Here is an 18,036-nt window from a genome sequence, read left to right as displayed (position 1 = left end):
TCTAAAAAACTCTCCTGGATGCTCCTTACAAACTCTGCTGCATACTCGCCTCCAACACTACACGAATCCCATTCAATGTTGGGGAAGTTAAAATCCCATCACAACCACCCTATTGCTCCTACATTTTTCTATAATCTGTCTGCATATTTGTACCTCTACTTCATGCTTACTTTTGGGAGGCCTGTAGTAAAGTCTGTTGGTCGTTCTAAGTTAGTGTGATTAACACGCCTCCAATAAAGGACGTGTGCTTAACATTGGCTTGGCTCTGTATCTGTATCTATGCTCTGGAGTCGCCAGGTGCCGTTATAGACACCGTCACAAGTGTATCAAGGTCAAGTTCAAGTCAATAAAGTCATACACCGATTAGTAAGTCCAAAACAATAGAGTTTATTATAACAATTATAATAATACTCATGCGCACGCTAAAAGACTAACTACTTCTACTATTAACGACTAATACTTATCTAAGTAGGAACAAGCAAGGTCAGGAGAACAAGGCCTTTGTTCCTTTGGACTGTAACTTCTGTTCGCTAATAGTCAACAGAGTACAAGCAATGCCTGGGTCACGTAGCGATCGTCGTTGGCACTTACTGATCGATGGCTGCTACTCGTGGCTGGTGTAAGACAAGGGTCTGGAGGCTGAAGACAAACAGGAGACAGCAGACCGGAGACAGCAGGCCGAAGACAGCAGCAGGCCGGACCATGTGCGGGACCTTCTTTTTATAGGTCCCCAGAGGTCCGTGCCCCTTGGGGCGGGCTCTCTCACCTGCTGGGATCGATTGGGTCTTTCCCAATCGATATGATTCGAACCCCTATCCTAGGGTCCTTCCTTGATGGCTGGGGCGGTTCTTGGGGCTCATTGTTCTGGTTTCTCTGGCGCCATCCTGGCTGGGTAGCTATGAAAAGTATCGATTGATACTTAAAATGTTTCTATTGTATCTGGGACTGGGCCGGTATCACCTCATTAGTATGCAGATCGTTTTCCTATTGCACCTTTGGCTGAGTTTCTGCAGCTGCCTTGAAACCGGTTTTTGTACGTGCTAAATGCTAAATGCTTCTGCAAGCTGTGTGTCCTTACTAGGCTGTTTTTCCCTGTATTCTTTGTGGTTCTCCATTTTGTAGACTGGTGTCCATCTTAGATGGCTACAGTCCCAACAATGTTACTGCACACTTCCTTTCTTAGCCCACCCATATTGCCTCAGTGCTCGAATCCTCTATCGTGCCCTCCTTACTCACAGCTGCGAAATCATCTCTGACGAGAATGCAACTCCTCACCCTTCTACTCCCTCTCTATCCTCCTGAAGCATCTATACCTTGGGATATTCAATTGCCAGTCCTGCCCTTCCCTCAACCAAGTCTCAGTAATACCAATAACATCATATTCCAGGTACTGATCCAAGCCCTAAGTTCATCTGCCTTACCTGCTACACTTCTCGCATTAAAACAAATGCACGACAGACCACCTTCCCTTTGCGTTCATCATCTCTTCCCTGTCGACTCTTCCCCTTAGTCACATGGAGTTTATTATCTCGTACCTTACGAGCTTTAGTTGCTGCTTCTTTACTGACCTCTAACTTCCTAAATCTGGTTCCTATCCCCTGCCACATTAGTTTAAAACCTCCCCAACAGTGTTAGCAAAAGCACCCCTAGGACATTGGTTCCAGTCCTGCCCAGGTGCAGACCATCGGTTTGTAATGGTCCCAACACCCCCAGAACCGGTTCCAATGTCCCAAAAATCTGAACCCCTCCCTCTGCACCATCTCTCAAGCCACTATTCATACTTACTATTCTTGAATTTCTACTCTGACTGTCCCATGGCACTGGTAGCAATCCTGAGATTACTACCTTTGAGGTCTTACTTTTTAAACTTGTCTCCTAACTCCCTAAATTCTGATTGTAGGACCTCATCCTTTTTTACCTATATCGTTGGTGCCTATATGCACCACGACAACTGGCTGTTCACCACCCCCTTTAGTATGTCCTGCGGAGACATCCCTGACCCGAGCACCCGGGAGGCAACATACCATTCGGGAATCTCGTTTCAACCACAGAAACGCCTGTCTACTCCCCTTACAATTGAATCCCCTATGACTATAACCCTGCCAGTCTTTTTCCCGCCCTTCTGTGCAGCAGAGCTAGCCACGGCGCCATGAGCCTGGCTACTACTGCCTTCCCCTGGTGAGTCATCTCCCCCAAAAGTGTCCAAAACGGTATACCTGTTTTGGAGGGAGATGACCGCAGGGGACCCTGCACTGCCTTCCTGCTCTTTCTCTGCCTTTTGGTCACCCATTCCCTGTCTCCCTCACCAATCCTAATCTGCGGTGTGACCAACTCACTGAACGTGCTATCCACGACTCCTCAGCATCGCGGATGCTCCAAAGTGAGTCCACCCGCAGCTCCAGAGCCATGCGGTCTAACAGGCGCTGCAGCTGGACACACTTCGCGCACATGAAGGAGTCAGGGACATCGGCCGCATCCCTGAACTCCCACATTGAGCACCAGGAGCATAACACGGATCTGGGATCTCTTGCCGTTTTTACCCTTTACCTTAACTGACTACAAACTATACTATCTAATTAATAAGTGAAAGGAACGATTTTACCGACAATCACAATACTTCCCAAACACACGAAGAGTTAATTTCTCCCAGCTGCTGCTAATTGGAGCACTTTCCTTACCAGCCAATCAGATCTCTGCTTTGCTGTGATGTCGTTCTCCAGGTAAGTTTTTAAAGTTTTAAAGAGGTAAACTTACCTTTGCAAAGACCACTCGCCACTGCTCCCGCCGAGAATCTGGTGTCCGCTGCTCCTTTTCAAGTCTTTTTTTTGGTTAGAGGAGGGCGGGTGGGGACACTACACGGGTAGTGTCTCAGGTTTAGCCGCTGCCCAAATATATCAATTCACTCACCTTCCCAGAGCGCAATTTGCTCCTCCCACTCACTGCAAACTGCAAGTTAAGTTTTTTTTTAAAGTAGGGAATCTTACCGCTCCCTTTCAGCTCCTCCCACGCACAGGTTGGCCAGGTTAGGTGGATTGGCCAGGTTAGGTGGATTGGCCAGGTTAGGTGGATTGGCCAGGTTAGGTGGATTGGCCTGGTTAGGTGGATTAGCCATGCCAAATTGCCACTTCGTCTCCAAGGACTTGGATGTTGGATGGGGTTATGAGGATGGAGTGAGCATGGGTGGGGTGGGCCTGGGTGGGGTGAAGAAAATCTTCTATCCTTACCTGGTCTGGCCTACCATGTGACTCCAGATCCACAGTCAGCGGTTGACCCTTAAAATGCTCTGACATGCCCTCAGTTCAAGGGCAATTAGGGATGGGCAGTGAATGCTGGCCCAGCCAGCGACACCCACATCCCGAGAATGAACAGAAAAGAAAATCTGCCATCCTTACCTGGTCTGGCCGAGTGCAGACGGAGGCCATTCAGCCCATCGAGTCAGCACCGACCCACCTTAAGCCCTCATTTCTACCCTATCCCAGTAACCCAATAACCCCTCCTAACCTTTTGGACAATAACGGCAATTTAGCATGGCCAATCCACCTAACATGCACATCTTTGGACAGTAGGAAGGAAACCGGAGCACCCGGAGGAAACCCACGTAGACACGGGGGGAGAACGTGCAGACTCCGCACAGGCAGTGACCCAGCGGGGAATCGAACCTCGGACTCTGGTGCTGTGAAGCCACAGTGCTATCGATTTGTGCTACCCAATCCATTCTCTTATTTCCTCTAGATCCAACTATCCTAACGTACCCTCAGATGACCTCCCACATTCAACCTCCCTGTAATATTGAGTTAATCCAGTGGCTCAGTGAACCTATAACATTTCCTGTTTAAGAAGCACCTTTTCTCACCAGGGTTGTGTCTCCCTACTCTGTCATCTCATCCAGCCACCGAGATGTTTGCTCTCATCTAATTCTGGACTCAGACTGAGATAGACAATTGCATAATCAGGAAGGGAATCAAGGAAATTATGGGATAAGACGGGAAAGGTGGAATTGAGGATGTCAGATCAGCCACCATTTTCATGGAATGGCAGGGCAAGACTCGATGGGCCGAATGGCCTACTATGCTCTACATCTTACATGTTATGGTCATGAGCATTCTCAATATTTTTTGCTTTAAAAAAATAAATTTAGAGTACCCAATTCATTTTTTCCAATTAAGGGGCAATTTAACGTGGCCAATCCACCAAAGATGGGTTATGGGGGCGAAACCCACGCAAACACGGGGAGGAGAGAATGTGCAAATTCTACACGGACAGTGACCCAGAGTTGGGATCGAACCTGGGACTCGGCCGCTGTGAGGCAGCAGGGTTAACCCACTGGGCCACAATGCTGTATTTAGCATTTGCAATATTAATCGCTTTGACTGGTGCCTGTTTTTTCAGTTGCCTGAAAGCCAAGCTGTGGAAATTCTTCCTTAAACCTCTCCTGCTCACTCCTTCACTTTCCTATTTTCAGAATCTCTTTAAAACCTACCTTGCAGACAAGCTTTTGTCCACCTGCTCTGATATTCCCCTATGTGGCTCAGTGACAAATGTTGCTGAGAATTGAGCGACACCGCGATGCCTCATAACAAAAATGCATCGAATTGGGACATGTTTCTCGCTTTCAAATCCTCGACATGTTGCATAATTACTCTCGGTGGCTGAGGATGCACCAGGATGCCCATCACCACCTGAACCAGTGTCGCCTCTGCGTCCACCTGAATCCAGCTTGAGAACAGAAATGTCCCAAAGGAAACTCTTCCCTGGTCACCTTGACCCTGAGGCCCCGCCCACACTATTGCGTCACATAACGGCGGATGCGCGTCACTCCCCACTGATCCAAGGTGGCGGCCGGTCGTTTGGGCCTGTTCATGGGGAAAAGCCTCGGTGTTACAAACTCGGGGCTTCAGGTTCCTATTGAGGTTGTGAGACCTGCACTGGGTGTTTATGAAGCCTCGGCTCCTCCCCACCCCCACTCCCGGCTCCATTCCGCCCTCCGGCCCACCAACTCTCACCCGTTCAGAAAAGCGTCTCCCGCACGCACAGGGCCCTGAGCAAAGTGACACTGCGCATGCTCCACATACAGCCCAGCATTGCGCCTGAGCGGTTTGCTCCTGTGTAGCGAATAGGGCACTTGCACATACGAAGGGAATACTGGGTAATTACAGCGCCATTGAACCGTGACACTGCAGTGAAAATAAATTTGTTACCCAATTGAGATCAATTGCTTTTCAAAAAAAAGTCACACCCATTTTTGTAAATAGGTGCTCGCTATATACATTTTTCCAATTAAGGGCAATTTAACGTGGCCAATCCAGTTACCCTACATATTCTGGGATGTGGGGGTAAGACCCATGCAGACACTGGGAGAATGTGACCTGGGGCCGGGATTGAACCCAGGATCTGGGAACAATGAGGCAGCAGTACTAACTGCCGCACCATCATGCCGTCCCAGTACTCTCTTATATTTCATTTCTGGGAATAAGGAGAGATTTTTAAGCGTTTCCAACCTTGCTTTCAGCTCCCCGGATTCTATTTGGACTGGGTTCTGTCTCAGAATCATTGCTTTCCCTCTCTTTTTCTCTCTATTCCCCTCTCTTTTTCTCTCTATTCCCTGAAATTGACTGTTCATTCCATTATCGATGGAAATAATTTGGCCCTTCATCCCTGTGCTTGCTGATGATACGACCATAGTGGGCCGGATCTCAAATGACGATGAATATAGAAGGGAGATCGAGAGTCTAGAGGACTGGTGCAGCTGCAACAATCTCTCCTTCAATGCCAGCAAAACGAAAGAGCTGGTCATTGACTTCAGGAAGCAAACTACTGTACACACCCCTGTCAGCATCAACGGGCCGAGGTGGAGATGGTTAGCAGTTCCAAATTCCCAGGGTACACATCTCCAAAAATCTGTCCTGGTCTACCTACGTAGACGCTACCACCAAGAAAGCACAACAGCGCCTATACTTCCTCCCGAAACTATGGAAATTCGGCATGTCCACATTAACTCCTACCAGGTTTTACCCGATGCCGGTGTTTATGTAGTTACATTGTGTACCTTGTGTTGCCCTATTATGTATTTTCTTTTACTTCCTTTTCTTTTCATGTACTTAATCATCTTTTGAGCAGCTTGCAGAAAAATACTTTTCACTGTACCTCGGTACACATGACAATAAACAAAATCCAATCCAATCTTTGGACATTCAATCAAATTATTTACACCAGGTGGCACTGTCAGAACAATATCTATCTGATATATCAGGAAATGAAATGAAATGAAAAATGAAATGAAAATCGCTTATTGTCACGAGTAGGCTTCAAATGAAGTTACTGTAAAAGGCCCCTAGTCGCCACATTCGGCGCCTGTTCAGGGAAGCTGTTACGGGAATCGAACCATGCTGCTGGCCAGCTTTCAAAGTCAGCGATTAGCCCTGTACTAAACAGCCCCAGGATGTGAACAGGATGTGAAGATGCCGGCATTGCACTGGGGTGGGCACAGTAAGAAGTCTTACAACACCAGGTTAAAGTCCAACAGTTTAGTTTCGAAATCAGCAGCTTTCAGAGCGCAACTCCTTTACCAGGGCAAAAGGTGAATGGATCGCGGGGGCCAGACCCCTTTTGAGCCCACCCCTGGTGCTGTATCCCCCCCCCCCCCCTCCCCCCGCTGTTCCCGCCGGCAGCAAACAGGTGTGGACTGCACCAGCGGGAACTCGTCGTATTGGGCCGGCCGTTCGGCCCAACCGGGCTGGAGAATCGCCGCTCGCTCATTACAAAAGGCGAGCTGCGATTCTCCCAGCGGCCAGCCGTAAATCGCGCCACGCCGGTTTTGGGGGGCTGGGAGAATCATGTGCGGGTGCCGGGGTGGGACTCACGTGGCACCCCCGCGATTCCCCCACCCTGTGTGGGGGGAGGGGGGGGGGGAGAATTCCGCCTATTATTCTGGCAATAGTATTAAAGACTTGTACCATACTCCTAGCCATGCTGTTCTAGTACAGCTAGAACACTGACATCTACCCGGCAACTGGAGGATAGCCCAGTGGTTAGCACTGTTGCTTCACAATGTCAGGGTCCCAGGTTTGATTCCCGCTTGCAGCACTGTCTGTGTGGAGTCTGCAGGTGCTCCCGTATCTGCGTGGATTTCCTCCGGGAGCTCCAGTTTTCTCCCACAAGTCCTGAAAGATGTGCTGTTAGGTAATTTTGCATTTCTGAATTCTTCATCTGTGCGCCCGAACAGGCTCTGGAATGTGGCGGATCGGGGTTTTTCAAAGTAACTTCATTGTAATATTAATGTAAGCCTAAGTTGGTATGAAGTGTGTCGTGAGGAGTGATGACTGAATGAATTTTTTTACCACAGATGGAACAGGTGAATGGCCTCTCTCCAGTGTGAGCTTGCCTGTGTGTCCGAAGATCAGATGAATTTGTGAAACCTTTCCCACAAATAGACCAGGTCTACGGTCTTTCCCCAGTGTGAAGTCGCTTGTGTATCAGCAGGTGTGATATGCGAGCTGGAGGAGCATGCTCCACACTCCAAACACACTCAGAGCAGATAAATGGTCTCTCCCCTATGTGAACTCGCTGGTGTGTCAGAAAATCAGATGAATTAGTGAATCCCTTCCCACATACAGAGCAGGTGAACTGTCTTTCGCCAGTGTGATTGTGTTGATGAATTTGCAGTGTGAATGGATAACTGAATACCTTCCCACAGTCCCTACATTTCCACGGTTTATCCATGCTGCAGGTGTCTCTCCAGTTTGGATGATCACCTTGATTCTTGTTACAGATGAAGAATTCAGAAATTTGAAATTACCTAACAGCACATCTTTTGGGACTTGTGGGAGAAAACTGGATCACCTGTACGATTTCTCCCCACTGTAAATGGTGCAATGTTTGTTTCAGGCTGTGTAACTGGTTAAAGCTCATTCCACAGTCAGTTCACTGGGACACTCACACTTGGTCTGTATGTATCTCGGTGCTTTTCCATTCACACTAATGTTTAAGATCCCTTCCCACAGACAGAACAAACATTCTCCTTCCACATTCAAAGGCTGATGATAGTCAGGTCCTGGTGTCAGATTTCCTGTCTGCAAATTACACAGAATATACAGAACATTGATAGATCTACCATGCGGTTTTAGCAGCACTTTGCGATTACTAGAACTCGGTAGAAATTTAAGTTAAAACTTCTCAGGTGCAAATAAGAATCGTTTAATTTGTCTTCTATTGATTACAATTGAGAGTCATTTAAAAGGCAACTTGTAGACAATTGAAACTTTCAAAGAATCACATAAATGATTTTCTTGCTTAGGCAAATAGCTGGCAATAATTTCAAAAGTCAAGTCAAGTGAAATATGAAAGACAGCGAATAGTTAAGTCAAAGAATAGATTGAGTCCGGAAAGAGAGAGTAATCCAGCTAAAAATGGCCGAACAAAACTTCACAGTTATACTGTATCATATCTGTCTTTAGCCATCTAATTAAACCCTAATGTAATCCTAATTGGTTTAGGTTAACATCAAATAAATTTGATTCGAGGGTTAGTTGTCACTCATTTAATAGAAAACATTCTTATCTGTATTGGCTGTTAGCCACCTCGTTGCCATGGAGCTTCCCCTTGCCCTTGGAGAAATGTATTCATTAAAGCACATGCTTTATCAGAAACTATGTATTTAAAGTTGTGTTAGAACAATGGCATGCTATCTTGTAAGCTGTATGTTTTAAAATGAATTGTGCTGAATGTGTGTTTTGCTATGAGTGAGTTTAAAAATGGTATTTAATTCTAGGGTATTAATGCTCACTTTTACCCATCATAGATTATCAGGTGCACTAGAAAATAGCTGGCTTCTACAATTCGGCCCTTTGATAGTTTGGGGCAGCAGGGTAGCATGGTGGTTAGCATAAATGCTTCACAGCTCCAGGGTCCCAGGTTCGATTCCCGGCTGGGTCACTGTCTGTGTGGAGTCTGCACGTCGTCCCCCTGTGTGCGTGGGTTTCCTCCAGGTGCTCCGGTTTCCTCCCACAGTCCAAAGATGTGCGGGTTAGGTGGATTGGCCATGATAAATTGCCCGTAGTGTCCTAATAAAAGTAAGGTTGGGGGGGGTTGTTGGGTTACGGGTATAGGGTGGATACGTGGGTTTGAGTAGGGTGATCATGGATCGGCACAACATTGAGGGCCGAAGGGCCTGTTCTGTGCTGTACTGTTCTATGTTCTAAGTGAGATATTATCACAATAAGATAAATGCGATAGGATAGGTAAAAGCGCAATGATTAACTCATTGTCATTGCAGTTTTAAGCATTGTATCAGGCATTTCAGCAATAATCATTATAATTCTCAAGAATAACAATTAATAAATTAATCAAATTTGATACGACTGATTCAGTATTAATAAATTGTACAATATGTTAATATAGTCAAATAATAATTTCCGTGTACAAATAAAATGATTATACAGTAAAATGTTGAGTATATGATTTAGTAATAATGGTAAAATTATCAAAGTTGATAATGTGATTTAGTAATAAATTATTAATAATAATTCACTAATAAATGAATAATAATGCAGTAAATAATACTTCAGCAAAACCTTCCATTTTGATGTTATTGGCTAGTGGTGTATTTGAATAAATATGAACCATGTGGATTGGTGGGGCACTATGGGTAGGCATGCATTAGCTAAAGTATCTGATCAGCAGCAATAGTAAGTAAATGATAAGTCCAAATATGCAAAATAGGAAAAGTCCCTAAATGATGTTAATTCCTGTGCTACCCAACCAATTGGAAAGTCAACCCCAACAAGTGTAATCAAAGGGTTGGTCAAGTTTTTTTAAAACTTTGTATTGGATGTGAATTGCTAAGTCTTTGACATCTTCTGGATTATACACAAAAGCTTGTTGAAAGGGTTAATTTTCCTGCAGAGACAAAAAGGGCGGACAGTGGGTGGATAAATTGGAATGATGCCATTTGCATCTCTAAACGTTTTTCATATATGTCACTCAAATGGACTGGGAGTAAAAGTTGGATTGCTGCCAAATTCCCGTTATCAAATGTTCTAGAATGATGTGTTCTTTTGGAATATAGATTTGCTTTTAATCAGAGTTTTGTTTTTAACAAAACAACTTCCTCATTGTCTGAAGTTTTAATTTCCAGGCTAATTTTAAACATTTATTTTAAAATATCAAATACAATAACATATTGAATATATGACTGAACCAATCTTGCGCTGAATCTTGGTTTTCTGCAGATGAATTCATCGATTCTGTTAAAGGAGGCACAACTAACAAGATATGTTAATTTCTTAATTTTCTTTTATAAATTTAGATTACCCAATTATTTTTTCCAATTAAGAGGCAATTTTAGTGTGGCCAATCCACGTAATCTGCACATTTTTGGGTTGTGGAGGCGAAACCCACGCAGACACGGGGAGAATGTGTAAACTCCACACAGACAGTGACCCAGAGCCGGGATCGAACCTGGGACCTCAGCGCCGTGAGGCAGTTGTGCTAACCACTAGGCCACCGTGCTGCCCTTAATTTCTTAAAATTAATAAAGCAACATTCAAAATAATGACAGTTTTCTCAAGTTGACAGTTCTTGGCAACTTTTTAGCGATACGTGACTTATCCCATATCCCTGTAGCCAGGAGGCGGGCCTTCATCGTAAGAGTCCAGTGTGTAATCATGAAATCGGAAACTCGCTAAATGGTCGTCTTCGCAAAATAGTCGTCTTCAACACGAGAAAGGAATCTTCTGGATTTATTTTTTTAAGTGAGTGTAAGGGCTGGATTTGTCATTAATGGAGGAGGAGAGGCAACAATTAACGTGTCTTTGTTAGCAGTTTAGGTTTCGGACTGAGGTCAGGGTAGGATCAAGTTTAAAGCTGCAGACAGTTCTGGTTTTAAACCAGTGACAAAAACAACTCCAAGCTGTTTGGTGCCTAATGGGCTAAGTTGTATTACACTTTGTTTGCCATTAGGCTCGTCGCTAACTGAACAGGCTTTTCTTGTTTAAAAATCTCACAGTCTATTAAAACTGCCATGAGAGGCTTTTGGATCGGGGCCAGCAGCATTTTGTGGTCGGTCTCAGAATAAGATAACGGTTTGTTCTGGGGTTTACAAGTTTGAACTTCTCTCCAAATTTCATCATCATACGGTTGAATACATGATTCTAACCATGTCCATTTTTCTTCCATTGTACAAACATCCTGCATTTCACATAAATCATGTAATAAGGTGGTTACTCCCAATTTGTAAATGTGACTGAATTCTTGATGCCATTGAAAGGCACAAAGGGAGGCAGCTTCCCTTGCTGCTTGGTCCGTAACAGCATTTCCTCTTGTTTCCATAGTGTCCTCATGAGTAGGGGCTTTACATTTTAGAACTGATACTTCTTTGGGCAAGGTCATAGCTTCTAGAAGATCTCGTACTTCCTTTGCATTTCGCATAGGTGTACCCGCTGTTGTGAAAAATCCTCTTTTTCTCCCCAGATGGCCAAAATCATATGCTACTCCAGAACCATATCTGGAGTCAGTATAGATGTTAGCAGTTCTATCTCTTGCCATATGGCATGCTTCTGTTAGTGCTTTTAATTCGGCCTGCTGAGCTGATGTACCTGGGTTCAAACTTCCTTTAGCTAATACTTTGTGTGGGCTTGTGACTACCCACCCAGCTTTTCTGATACCCTTGTCAATAAAAGAGGAACCATCAGTGAACAGGATTAAATCTAGGTTCTGCAGTGGCTCTTCTTCTACTAAGCATATTTCTTCCATTTCCTCGATTATTTTCACACAGTCATGCCCTTCTCCCTCCCCTCCCTTTTGTTCCTCGGGAAGCAGGAGCAAAGATGATGGGTTTACAGGACTGGCTTTGCATAAATGTAGGTTGGGAGCTTCCAGAACTGCTGTCCATCTAGCTCATGTAACTTGTGACACTGTTCATGGATAGTAGAGAATGGATTGAGTGTGCACATTTAATGGTTAACTTTTAGTTCAGGACAAGCCCTGATGTTGCCATTACAGCTCGATATGTGGCTTCCATGGCTCGTAAACAACTGCCAAATGCTAGTGCCACATTGTCAAGTTTAGTATCCAACCGGTCTTAACTGATCACCATGTTCCTGAGCTAGTACTGCAGTAATGTAACCATCTCTTTCATGAACAAACATGGTAAAAGGTTTTCCGTTGTTTGGAATACCTCAGGCTGGTGCTGAACACGGGGTCTTTTTCAAATTCAGAAATGATTGTTTTTGTTCAGAATTGAGTTTAACTCGATCTTTTGATTTTCTGTGTCTTTTTAAAAGATCATTCAATGGCTGGCATAACTGAGTATAAGAATCAATCCAATTTCTGTTAAAATTACAGAGTCCCAAGAAAGATCTGACTTCCTGTACAGTTGAGGGTTCTTTAGCTGCTTTGATGGCAGCTGTTCTATCCTGAATAAGTTCCCTTTTGCCTTTGGAAATTTTCTGACCCAAGTAAACAACTTCTTGATGGGCAATTTGTACTTTGGTAAAGCTAAGTTTGTGACCATTAGTACTGAGGTGGTCCAAAACCACCCGTAGATCTTTCTCATGATCATCTTTATTGATGGAGGCTATCAGAACATCACCTACATACAGGATAATGGTGGAAGGCAGATCAGGCAGTTCCCCGAGATGATTCTGCAGAGCCATGTGGTAGATAGATGGGCTATTGTGAAAACCTTGCGGTAGTCTAGTCCATGTCTAGTCCACTGTTGCTGATTAACTGTAAAAGCAAACCATGGTTGTACTTGCTTAGCTAGTGGTACTGACCAGAAGCCATTTGCCATATCAATGACTGAAAACCATTGAAGGTCAGGAGTTAAAGAGTTAAAAATTGTAGATGGATCTGCCACTAAAGGAGCTTTTCTGACAATGAATTGATTTGCTTTTCTGTAGTCAATAGTAAGGCGCCATGTGCCATTAGCCTTTTTTACAGGCCTGTTTGATGAACTGTGAATGCACACTAAAATACCCCTTTCTTCAAGTTGTTTTATTATAGGTAGAAAGCCTTGAATTGAAGTTCTATTAATAGGGTATTGTTTGGTATAAGATGGAGCAGATCCCATAAAAGTGACTGGTTCCATTTTCAAAAGACCACAATAATTTTTGTCAATTGCCCAAATTGGATGATTCTGTATTTCATTTTTTGATGTGTCTAATGGACCAGGTGATTTTTCCATTATTGAAATTGAGTGAAGAATTTATTGTGATAAGATGTCCATACCTAGAAGTGTTTGTGTTACTGGACCTACCCATATTGATGTCATCAGTCGATGTGGTCCAAATTCTAAAATCAGTGGTTTAGTCTTCCGAAGAGTAATAGAATCTCCTCCTGCAGCAAAAGCTTCAATTTTTCTGCAGTTAGGGGAAAGAAAGCAGCATTCTGTTCAGTAACACAGGTAAGTTCAGCTCCAGTGTCAAATAATAAATCGATATGAATACCTCCCACTCTTAGTGAAATATATAGTCCATAATTTTTCTGTTCCACGAGTGCATGTAGAGAAAAATGGAGAGAATCATCAAGAGTGGGGTCGAGTAGTTTTTTGAATTATCATACAGAGAACGTCTTTGAACTGGAGGACTGTTGTTTAACATTTCATTCACAGCATTGTCGTCATCGTGTATGTCCCTACGTGGGTAAGGCTCCCCCTACATGGAAACAGCTGGGAGGGTCTAGAATCCCTGTACGCAAGTCTGGGTGCATCTTGTTTGTGTGCGTTACGTGATTGACCACGAGGTGGAAACGTATTGTAGTGAACATTGTCTACTTCATTATCATCTCGCGAATCCATCCGTTGTTTGATAGCATGTAGCCATCCAGTGTCCGACTCTACCGCAGAAAATACATTGTGGTATTTTCTTATGCGATTTTAATGGAGCAAGGGTACATGTTTACCCTGACACTTGTGGTGAAATTAGTTATTGCTGATATTCCTGTAGGTGCTGCAGCAGCCGCCGCTGGAGCAGCGGGTAGAGCAACAGTCGCTGCTGGAGCAGCAGATAACACAGGCTGAAATTGAGCAATGGGTAACATCGGCTGAACTTGAGCAAAAGGTACCATGGGCTGCATTTGAGCAGCTGCAGTGTTTAAGATTGCCTGGTTGTGCAAATCACGATCTATCTGAATGCATCGCTCAACTATGTCGCGATATGTACCAGCTGTGGCCCAAGCCGGTAAAACCAAATTCAAGGCAGCAGAAACTTCAGGTTAACACCGGCTAGAAAAGCCGTTTTAAATGGACTTAAAGTGCTTGTGTCCGATGTGTCAGTTTCATTCCGGAGTGTTCTATCCAAGTTTGTAAAAATCTTTCTTCGAAATCCTGAACATCTTCATTATATTTTGAACGCAAGATGTGATCTTAGACCAATCAATTCTCGAGGAGTGAAATTTTAATAGCCAATTTTTGATTGCCAGTCAACCAGCTTCTAAATTTTGCAAATCCTGTCCGAGGGCAATTTCTACGTCGAGTCCAAGAGTTGCACTGGCACGAATGCCTACTACAACAGTCAGAATTTGTACTCCATCAAATGGGTGGAGATGATAAACGGATTGTAATCTGTGAAGTTGATCCCATGTCGTCATACCACCCTTTTTAGGGTGTTGAAGATCTTTGGACCAATTGTCAGTTTTTTCAGGGTCTGCTGGTTCATGAATCCAATGGTGGTCAAATATGTTTTTAGTGACAGTTTCACCTTCCTCTTCTACTTTCTTGCTTCCAACTCTAATCCGTTTGCGTTTTAATGGGGCTAGTCAAATTAATTTAGTATTTTGCATTGTAGGAAAACGTGTTGCATCACTATTTTCATCTGATTCAACTGGCAAATGAATTTTAGATTTTAATTTAGTCCTGACACTTGATCTCGGCTGTGCTATTGCCAATTGTGCCACTGGGGCTGCTTGCTGAATTTGAACTGTTTGTTCAGCTGCTTGTTGAATCTGAGCTGTGCTTTGGTTTAAATTATGAGCTGCAAGACTGTCAATCAGGATTTTGCAGTGTCCTTTTAAATTGTTCATTTCTCCTTCTAAAACACACCTTTCTTCGATTAACTTGCAATTTTCAATTTCAATTCGCTCAGTTTTGATGGCAACTGTTGGTATTTTGACTTAATTTCAAGAACTGTATGTTGCAATTCTTCAATTTGAAAAGATAGTTGCTGGACTTTAAAGGATTTGTTTTCAAATCTTGTTCTAATTTCATCATAATGCTCAAGTTTGGATTTTGCATCTCGTAATTCCTCAACAACTCCAATCAGTTGATCTTTAATGGACTTAAGCTCATGATCACTTTTATTTTTAATAGTTATTTCTTGCTGTCTGCATATTTGTCCCATAATTGCCAGGGACCATTTTCCACGTTCTGCACCATGCAATCGTGTGTATTTTCCCCATGCCCTCTTGATATTATCAAGGGACCACTGTCCTCTGGGGATATCATATTTTGATTCAATTTTTCTTGAGATTTCACATGGTCTAAATTGTCTATGAATGAAAGATCCAAAATCTCCCAATATATCTTCAATAGAAACATCTGGTACAGCACTACCTCACTTGGACGTTGTGGGGAGTAGTTCTCCACCATTTGAAGGTCTTGAATCTATTTTGGGACTCATGTCCAACATAAACGCAGCCTTACACCCAATTTTTTGGTGGTCAATTTCCTTTGTGTATCTGTGTACACTACCGTGACTATTTTTTTTTCCAGTCCCTTTTTATTTCAGTTTCAACGACCGGTACCTGATTGATTTAGCACAGTCTATGAAAATATTCTTTCCAGGGGTCGAAGCACTGATTGATGCGGCTTTAAGACTTTTAATGGGTGAAAAAGATGTTTATTACCCCAGTCTAGCCCTTTGTCCTTGGATCTTCTGTCCTCGTGGGCCTCCTCCGATTATTCCCGAAGGTTCCTGAACCTCTCCGATTTTGTCCGATCTCCTTTCAGAGCTCCTCCCCTTTTGCCGAACTACGCCAGGTTGTTAGATCTACCATGCGGTTTTAGCAGCACATTGCGATTACTAAAACTCAGTAGAAATTTAAGTTAAAACTTCTCAGGTGCAAATAAGAATCTGCTTTATTTGTCTCTATTGATTACAATTGAGAGTAATTTAAAGTCTTATTCACTAATAAGTCCAGGCAGCATAGGACTCACAGGGAGGCAATCTGTAGACAATTCAACTTTCAAACAATCACAGAAATGATTTTCTTGTTTAGACAAACATCTCGCAATAACTTCAGAAGTCAAACTCAGAAAGTGAAATATGAAAAAAAAACAGAGACAGCGAATAGTTAAGTCAAAGTATAGATTGATTCCGGAAAGAGAGAGAGATGGCCGAAAATCCATCACGGTTATGCCAAATCATATCAGACTTTAGCCATCTATCTACATCCCAATGTAATTCTAATTGGTTTGGATTAACATCAAATGAGTTTGATTTGAGGGTTAGTTGTCATTCATTAATAGGCAACATTACCCTAAAATGCATTCTTGTATGAGCTTATGGAATGCGATTCGGCTTCCTTATCGAAAGCTGCTTGAACTGGATTCTTGCTGCGGACAATAGCACCTTTAGGTTCCTGCCCTGTTGTTACGGAGCCTGCCCTGTCCTTGGTCACGTTATCTTGCAAATGTATTTGTTAGCTGAATAAGAATGCTGTTTTAATTCATCAGTTTCTGTGTTCTGTTGAAGCTATGTTTTGAAATGCTGAATGTGTGTTTTGAAATGACCTGAGGTTACGAGTGAGTTTTAAAATAGTATTCAATAGACTCGGGGCTTAATGCTAAATAGCTATCTTTTACCTATAGAAAATAGCTGGCTTCGACACGCTCCCACGCATGGGCGACACGGTAGCACAGTGGTTAGCACAGTTGCTTCACAGCTCCAAGGTCCCAGGTTTGATTCCTGGCTTCGGTCACTGCCTGTGTGGAGTCTGCATGTTCTCCACGTGTCTGTATGGGTTTCCTCCGAGTGCTCCGGTTTCCATACTCCAAAGATGAGCAGGTTAGATGGATTGGCCATGCTAAAATGCCCCTAATTTCCAAAAAGATGAGGTGGGGCTATGGGTTAGGTTGGAGGTATGGGCTTAAGTAAGGTGCTCTTTGCAAGGGCCTGTGCACTCGATGGGCAAAATGACCGCCCTGCACTGTAAATTCTATGATTCTGTTTCAGTGTGAACTCGCTGGTGTTTCTGCAGATTCTGTTTACTTGTAAATCTTTTTTCACAGTCAGAACAGTTAAAAGGTTTCTGATCAGTGTGAACAAGTTGGTGTCTAGTCAGATCGGATGACTGAGTGAATTTCTTCTCACACACGGGGCAAGTGTACGGTCTCTGCCCAGTGTGAGCTCGCTGGTGTTTCAGAAGCTGGGATGACTCAGTGAATCCCTTCCCACACACGGAGCAGGTAAACGGCCTCTCCCCAGTGTGAGTGCGTAGATGTATCGTTAAACACCTTTTACTTTTAAAGCTCTTCTCACAGTCAGAACATTTAAAAGGTCTCTGATCAGTATGAACATGTTGGTGTGTCCGGAGGTTCGATGACTGAGTGAATCCCTTCCCACACATGGAGCAGGTGAATGGCCTCTCCCCAGTGTGATGGCGTTGGTGGAACAGTAAATCATTTCTGCTTTTAAAGCTCTTCTCACAGTCAGCACATTTAAATGGTCTCTGGTCGGAGTGGACCTGATGGTGAGTCCGGAGGTTTGATGAAGCATTAAATCCCTTCCCACACACAGAGCAGGTGAACGGCCATTCCCCAGTGTGAGTGCGTTGATGTGACAGTAAATCGTTTCTGCTTTTAAAGCTCTTTTCACAGTCAGCACATTTAAAAGGTCTCTCATCATTATGAACAAGTTGGTGTGTCAGGAGTTCGGATGACTGAGTGAATCCCTTCCCACACACAGAGCAGGTAAATGGCCTCTCCCCAGTGTGAGTGCGTTGGTGTATCAGTAAATCCTTTCTGCTTTTAAAGTTCTTCTCACAGTCAGCACATTTAAATGGTCTCTGGTCAGTATGAACAAGTTGGTGTGTGCTGAGGTTGGA

The sequence above is a fragment of the Scyliorhinus canicula genome, unplaced genomic scaffold (genome assembly GCF_902713615.1).
Source record: "Scyliorhinus canicula unplaced genomic scaffold, sScyCan1.1, whole genome shotgun sequence".
Lineage (NCBI taxonomy): Eukaryota > Metazoa > Chordata > Chondrichthyes > Carcharhiniformes > Scyliorhinidae > Scyliorhinus > Scyliorhinus canicula.
The sequence above is the reverse complement of the archived record's forward strand: the minus strand, read 5'-3'. Positions refer to the sequence as shown.